This window comes from Podarcis bocagei (assembly GCF_964188305.1).
Source record: "Podarcis bocagei genome assembly, chromosome: 16".
NCBI lineage: Eukaryota > Metazoa > Chordata > Lepidosauria > Squamata > Lacertidae > Podarcis > Podarcis bocagei.
In genome coordinates, this window is record NC_138142.1 from 38,265,157 (window position 1) to 38,273,536 (window position 8,380).

At 44.8% G+C, this 8,380-nt stretch overlaps 1 long non-coding RNA gene across 1 annotated transcript; it reads left to right on the forward strand.

The window, feature by feature from the left end:
• The first annotated feature begins 272 nt into the window (after positions 1 to 272).
• LOC308575294 lies at positions 273 to 4,345 on the forward strand. Its single transcript, XR_014002737.1, has 2 exons — positions 273 to 465; positions 3,179 to 4,345. It is a non-coding gene; the product is annotated as an uncharacterized lncRNA (long non-coding RNA).
• Positions 4,346 to 8,380: the final 4,035 nt, after the last annotated feature.

Sequence of the window (8,380 nt, forward strand, 5' to 3'; positions counted from 1 at the left end):
CAATTATTATCAGGACATCTGAAATGCTACATGAAATCATCATGGTTGGCAACTCTTAACAGCTGGCATTCTCCCTGTGGTTTTTGGTTGAGAATACCAAGATCTATTGATTCCTATGTTTCCAAGGGGTTGCCATCTCCCACTTTTCCAGCGGATCCGGTGAGAACACCCCAAGAAACAGGCCAGTGCTGTTTTGAAATAAAACCAGGTATTTAGGGTGTAACATATTAAAACATAGGGTTGCTGAATCCAGGATAAACTCATAAACACTATCAGCAAGATTATTATTCACAACATTTTGGTAATCACCGTCAAGGATGTAATTATTTCTTTTTCCAGCATGAAGTAACAACACACACAAAAATGTCTCAACTTCTCGAGGCCACCCAAGAAACCGTATAAAAAGGCAGAGCTTGAGGGATCTTCAAACCACTTCTTGCGATTTCTGATCCTCCGAGACATCAGGTAAGCTCTGAGTGGAAATCTCAGCGTGCATGGGGTTTGGGAATGGTGGACGTTGGGAGTGGATGATGTGTCAGCTAATTATATCACTGTGGTGGGCAAAAGATGCAAGGCTCTAAACTATTGTGGGGAAGGTCTTTGTGGGAGAGTACCTGCTTTGCTTGCGGAAGTTCACAGGTTTAATCCCCATCATCTCCAGGTAAGGACTGGGAATATTCCCTGATTGAAGCTCTAAAGAGGCACAGCCAGTTATTGTAGACAACACCAAACTAGATGAACCAATGGGTCTGACTTAGTATAAGACAAGTTCCTATGTCCCTGTAGCTGACATACTTGATTCCTCTTTGATTAGTAACAAGAGTGAAATGGTCTGAAAATCATTTCCACCCGGCTGGTGTGAATCTAGAAGGGCAATCTAGAAGGACATGGGTGAGCGCTGTGGTCTAAGCCACTGAGCCTCTTGGGCTTGTCGATTGGAACGTCAGTGGTTCAAATCCCCGTGACGGGGTGAGCTCCCATTGCTCGGTCCCAGCTCCTGCCAACCTAGCAGTTCGAAAGCATGTCAAAGTGCAAGTAGATAAATAGGTACCACTGCGGCGGGAAAGTAAATGGCGTTTCTGTGCGCTCTGGTTTCCGTCACAGTGTTCAATTGAGCCAGAAGTGGTTTAGTCATGCTGGCCACATGACCCAGAAAGTTGTCTGTGGACAAACACTGGCTCCCTCAGCCTGAAAGCGAGATGAGCACCGCAACCCCATAGTCACCTTTGACTGGACTTAACTGTCCAGGGGTCCTTTACCTTTACCTTTACCTTAGAAGGGCAATGAATGAGGCAGTTCATCCACCATCTTTTCTCTCACCACCACCACCAAAACCTTTACAATTATAACCCATTTATTTACATAAGATAAGTCAGAAAAGAGGTATCGTTCCTAATTTGGTTTCAGTCACACTCAACGTTTCCCACAACTAGAAGATCTACCATGTTTTTGACCAACCCACCGTGCTTTAGGTCAGTCCTCACCTATAATTCTTTTATCTCAACCTGTTTTATTTTATGAAGACATTAGGGCTGAAAGGGCACATCAGGAGCAGACTTTAGTAATATGGCACCTTGAGCGAGCACAAAATTTGGCAACCCGCTCCCTAAATATTTCTTATAATTCCTTTTGGCACAGTTGCTATTTTATGGATCTTCTCAGTAGGTATCCATATAAATATAGGTGGCATGATGATGATGATGATGATGATGATGATGATGATGATGATGTGCCCCCTTGACTCAGCACCCTGTTGGGGGGCAGACTGCCCAAACCGCCCTAAATCCATCACTGGACACATTTCTATAAAGCCTTAGTTGACTTATATACTGCTTTTGGCACCTTTGTTAGAGAACAGTTGTTATTAAAGCTTACAAATTCAAGTGCAGATTTACATTCCCTGTTACTGTGCCAAATGCTCTGCAGGCAGTTACCAAGTTGCAGGTTAAATTCTCTTTCCCCCTAATTACTAATTAAATGTATTTCAGAAAACAGGAGAGGGAACTGAAGATGGTTCTGCTCATTTACTGCTTTAACCATGCCTAAATAGTTAAACGTAGTTTCAGTGGAGAACATTTCCTCCTTCATGGCTTATTACCCTCACTTTATCTGTAATAATAGGATTGCCACTGTAGAAGACGTTACTCTACTACCCTTCACACACAAATGAGATTGTGCAGATTGTTGGCATATTTGGATACTTACTGCACTATGATTAAGCACATGGGGAGATGGGTTGCACATGGAGAAAGAGACCTTTCTAGGTCAAGGTTGGGGAACATGTGGCTGTAGCCATGATGGCTATCCTCCGCATAGTAAGGGGCAGTAATGCTTCTGAATACCAGTTTCTGGAGAAAGTGCTCTTGTTTTGAGGTCCTGCTTGCATCTGGTTGGCCACTATAGGAACAGGATGCTGGGATAGACGGACCAGTGACCTGATATAGCTATGTCCTTATGCTTTTGTTGTTTTTGATGTTGAACTGGTGTATTGAAAACCATTGACAGTTCCTTTCTAAAAACAGTCCAACCTGGTCATATAGGCAGCGTATAAATTGTTGTTGTTGTTGTTGTTGAATAGGATGTCCCTATTTTTATTGGAGAAGGGACCTTCTGTTTGCAAAGCAGATACTCCACCACTGATCAATAAAGGCTGATTTAAATAGAATATAGGAAGCCTTTCCCAGCCCGGTCTGAAATTGAACCTGAGATTCTCTCTGTGTGATGTGACGTTGCTCTGTCTTGAGCTCTTGTCCTTCCCTTTGATTAAACACACACAAACTCTGGACTGGTACTTTTTATGTTTGTACAGTGGTACCTCAGGTTAAGTACTTAATTCGTTCCAGAGGTTCATTCTTAACCTGAAACTGTTCTTAACCTGAAGCACCGCTTCAGCTAATGGGGCCTCCTGCTGCCGCCAAGCCGCCAGAGCACGATTTCTGTTCTCATCCTGAAGCAAAGTTCTTAACCCGAGGTACTATTTCTGGGTTAGTAACCTGAAGCGTATGTAACCTTAAGCGTATGTAACCTGAGGTACCACTGTATAGTTAAGAGCTATAACCCCCCACCCCATAACAATCTTCTTCCTGGAAGCTGCCTATCTAGTTCCCAAAAGTAAGTGCTGACTCAGTTGATTATAAAGCTTTTGTTCATGATCTCTCTCCCTGTTGTGTTGTTTCAGATTCATCATCATCCAACCATGAAGGGTCAAGGGTCATTTAACCCTCGGTGCTATGCTAGCTGCCCTCCCTCAACTGTCAGGATACAGCCACCAGCATTCTGCTTAACCATCCCAGGACCGGCCCTCTACTGCCCTGACCAGCCCTTTTGCATCACCCAATGCAACCCCTGTGCCCGCTCTGGTCAGGGCGGTAGAGGACACAAAAGCCTCAGCTTTGCAGAGTTCCCTGCCCCGGCCTTTGCAAGCAATTCAAGCCTGATGGATTTTTATTCCAGGCCATCATACCTAGAAAGAAGATACAGCTACTGCAGCAATTATTAAACTCAGGCGGAATACCATTGCTATGAAGGAAAACAAGGAACCCCCACCAACGGCATGAGATCGCCTTGCCTAAGCTTCTATGAATTCCTGTATCCCAGGAGTGCTGAGCACTCGTAGCCCCAACCATGGACCACAAGAACTCAGCACCTCTGCGAATGAGGCCTGCATCAAAACTTCCCCCTTCTCGCTCTAAGCTTCATTTTAATTGCATACATCTATAGTTAAAGGGCTTTCCAATCTGAATAGCATTTCTCCTATATAATGAGCCTGGGATATTATTTGCACAAAACAGAATGTTTATTCATGCAAGTTTGAATTCTGGGAACAGGGGATAACTTGCATGTGTGAATTGGCCTTCAGAAAGATGGAGCATTTGTTTTGCTCAGGGTCAAGCATGAGCCTTTTCTATGGGAATGGTCAACATGTCTCACCAAGAGCTGTCAAGTAATGGGAGGCAATGCTGATATACATCCCATGAATCCAACCCGACATGTGATGGAAGCTGGAACACCTGACTTCATCTGTGTCACATGATCACATAGTTCTTCGCTGAATGAAATGGCATGGATGGAAGAGAAGACCTCATCGACAAGGAAGAGTCACTCTATAAAACCAAAATAAAGTCAACGTTGAGACACTGGATACTATTTGGGGATGGGGAATTGATTCTGCCCTTGAGAGCATTCCCCCCTTCCCCTAATTGTTCAATGGGTCAATTCTAAAAGTCATTCATGGAAGGCAAAGTATCCACATATCTACTATACTTGAAACTGACTACTGATATTCTAAATGTTATCTCTTGACTTGTTACATACATTAAAACCTATGCTATGCTGCAGCACACAATGTCTATCTGTGTTTTAATCAGTAAGATTTTTCTTTTTCTAAAAATCTAGCAACAAGAAGGGTGGCATTCCCAATTATTACATTTATGCCTGAATCACGACTTAGTCATTCCTAGAGCAGACCCACTGAAAATTAAAGAAATCATGACTAATTTCAGTCTGGTTGATTGCAATGGGTCTCTTCTAAGCATGACTAAGTTGGGATCCAGTGAGTTGTATCCCACTCCATCCTACACAGAGTAGAACAATTGAAACCAATGGACTTAAGTTAGCCATTCCAATTTGGTTGTAATCCAATGTCAGTCATCCTCAGAGCACACCCATTGAAACCAATTGCTGTGTCTCACTTAGGTCCATATTATTTCATCCAGTACATTATCAAGGCAAGACATCTGTCCAGCACGTCCACAGCCACACCTGCGGATGTAAAGGAGAAGTAGAGTTGTGTGTCATCAGCATATTGCTGACGTTGTACTCCCAAAATCCAGAGTACAAATTTGTCTTAACCATAGGAGAGAGAAACCTGATCTTCTCTAGTCTATAAACAGCTATTCTCTCTGGTAAAGCTTCATGAATCACACTGCAGACCTGCTTTTTCCAACCCTGCTACCTAAGATACCTGTTCATTCATTTTATATCTCAACCTTCCTTCCAAAGGAGTTCAGGGCAGCATAATATCACCTCTGCTTTCCTTATCAGACCAAGAACTCACCCAGCCAAGCATCCTGGTTTTTCACCGTGTCCAGTCAGCTACCTTTAGGGAGCTCACAAGGAGCACATGACTGCATTAGCCTTTTGAACAGGATTTTAAGATAAGTAGGTAAATAAATAAATAAATAAATCTCCCATATATTTGTAACAGACATCATTCCCAAATTAGTTTGCCAATCAATCCATTTTCACAGAGAACTCTGGGAATCATAGTCCTTTGAGGGGAATATAGGGGTTTCCTAACAACTTCTACACCCTACAGCTCCCAGAATTATTTGGGGGAAGACATGGCTGTTTAAAGTGAGTTGCGTTTTGGGGTTGTTGTTTTTTTAATACTTTAAATGTATGGTGTGAATATGGCCTCTGTTGCGCTGTCATCCTTCCGTTTTTCGAAAGAGTGGGTGTGATGTAAGTTGTTTGAGCACAAGGGCCAGTAGGTGGCACTGTGCAGGGTGGTTAAGAATACAGTGGTGCCTTGGTTCTCAAACTTAATCCATTCTGGGAGTCCGTTCGACTCCCAAAACCATTCAAAAACCAAGGCGCGGCTTCCCATTGGCTGCAGGAGTTTCAGTCGGAAGCCTTGTCGGATGTTCAGCTCCTGAAAAACGTTTACAAACCAAACTTCTGGGTTTGTGGTGTTCGGGAGCTGAATTATTCGACAACTAAGCCGTTTGGGAACCAAGGTACCGCTGTTATAGAATCATAGAATCTTAGCGCTGGAAGGAACCACAAGGATCACCTAGTCCAAGGCTCTGCAATGCCGGAAGCTTTTGCCCAAGAGTAGATCCTAGGGAAGATCAGCCTGACCCTCCTCCTTCCCCCAGAATACCAGTGGCATAACTTCCACCCGCCTGCACATTTGCTAGGTGGAATAAGAATATAAGAAGAGGCTGCTGGTTCAGGACAATGGCCTATCTAGTCCAGGATCTGACCACAAGAACATTCTCCCCTCCTGTGGTTTTCAGCAGCTGGTATTCAGAAGCATTACTGCATTTACCTGTTTCTCTTGAAATAGGTAAAGTCAGTGTCTGATGACCCCGACTTTGAGCATAATAACCTGGCAAGACACATTGCATTTTGGGTCAAATAAGGCCACAACTTTTATTGATTACAGGTATGAGAGGTTTGGCATAGGCATTGGGTATAACAACCATTAACAACCAGCCCACCTGCTGAAAGTAGGGTTTAGACCAGAGTCATGGAGGACATTTGACCTACTTCAAATAGGCTCGACTGCTGCCTTGCTATGGCCATAGTCCCCACCTGGTTGTCTGGACAACCAGGGATTCCCCCCAGATCCCTTTAAAAGGATATACCTGTCCTTGGAGGGGCAGACAGAAGCTTACAACCTCCCCTCCACCAAGACTAAGGCCAACCTAATGCCTAAACTGGCCAAGCTGTGACAATTGCTATGAGGTAGGCAAAACCCCTAGACAGGGCCAATTAGTCTGAGGGAAAATTCCTGCCTGGCTCAGAATACAACGACCAACTTTGTCCACAACAAGCTCATTCATGAAATATAACATTAGGCTAAAAGGGGAGAGTCAGTGGGACATCCAATGAGAAACTGCACATGACGGAAGGAGGAGGTCCTCTATATGCTTGAGGAGCGGACCCAAGTGAAGCCTGCTAGATCAGTTGGTCCCGTCCCTCAGCGAACACCCATCCTTTTGCTTGCCTGCCGTTGGTCAATGACACCAACACAACAGATGCATGGTCTGTCCTGTTTGATTTCCGAAAATAAATGGAACAATGTTGTAAAAAGCCGACTTTCAGTTTCAAAACATTTATGTCCATTCGTTTCAAAATATATTAATCATATTGCATCTCTTGAGTGCCTTATGTGTCCTTGTGAGGTGTGCCTGCTTCTAGGGCTGGGGCAAGGGAGGGCCGTGAACTGAGTCACTGGTGGAGATTAATATTTGTCGAAGTGATCCCAAGCTCCTCATAGCTAAGACAAAGGTCATCATCAGCATCCCAGAGCATGTTGAAAGTGGTTAATATTGCTTCTTAAGAGTGCCACCATGTGGTTGCAGCATGTAGATGCAGCAGCAGAAAGCATGGCTGTTGAGGGTATAGAAATAAGTTGAGATCATAAGAAGAGCCCATCTGTTGGGTCAAGCCAAAGTGTAGGATTCTCGGCCTTGGTCAGAGGTAACTGGCCTTTCTCCAGGCATTCGGCTGAGATCCTGGCTGACCTCCCCATCTGCGTCTCCCGGCAGTATACAGGCAAGGTCTTTCCGGCGATCCCACTCAGCATGAGAGGGACACACCAACTCCTCCCTCTTCCCTGCTTCCCTCAGGGAGGGGAAAAGAGACAGACAGAAATCTATTTACATTGCTTTATTTCTGTCTTTCCAGCAGTACAGAGAAACGTGTCTGCACTCTCCAGTCTCCAACAGTAGAGAGAGAAAACTCCACCCCTGTACTTCCAGTACAGGTCAGATGACACTCTGAGCTAACATCCGGTGCTCAGTACAGTGAATAGACTGCCCCTTTGTTCCAATAGTGCAGTCCCAAACATCAACATCCTGTTTTGCATTCCAGGCAGCTGCAGCTCGCTCTTGCATTGCTGCTTTTTCCTGACACAAAGGCCCACTTAGATCAACTTCCTGTTCTCCATGACCAAATGCCCCAAAGTGTCTAGGAACCTAGACAGACTGCCTCTGGACCTGGAGGTCCAGTAAAAAGAGCCTAGCTGCAGGATCAGGCCTGTCTAGTCCTGCCTTCTGTTCTCAAAGTGGCCAACCAGAGATCCCTCTTCTAGAAATCCTGCAAGCAGAAACCGAGCACAGCAGTGCTCTCCAGACCCAGATATGAATCGACGTTCTTTGTGTCAGAAGAAGAACACCTCAAAGCCCGCTTCCCTTGATCCATTTTTGTTTGAAAATTCCTAGGGCAGGGATGGGGAGCCTTGGGCTCAAGAGCTGAATGCGGGCCTTCAAGGCTCTCTAGTTGGCTTCTGGGAGGCTCTCCAAGTCACGCCCACTTGCCTTCCTTCTCTCCCCCCCAGCTTCAGTGCTCCAAGACTTCCCTTGGTCACCTCCAGTCACCTCCGGTGGAGCTGGTGGCAGCAACAATGGCGGGTGCCATTTTTTGTTTTGCCTTGAAGGAATGGGTTTCCCAAACCCCAAAACTGACTGTGTAGGCAGTTTTTAAACTGCACCAAAATCCCCATTTCTCCTTAGCTAAAATGCATAAACTTTAGCCGTTGAGCAAATGCAAAACAAGAACACAGCTCTCTTCCTTATCAGTTTTACGGCAAGACTGGCCTTGACTTTACCAGTAGAACAGACATATCTTATGTCCTGGCCACAAATGACGC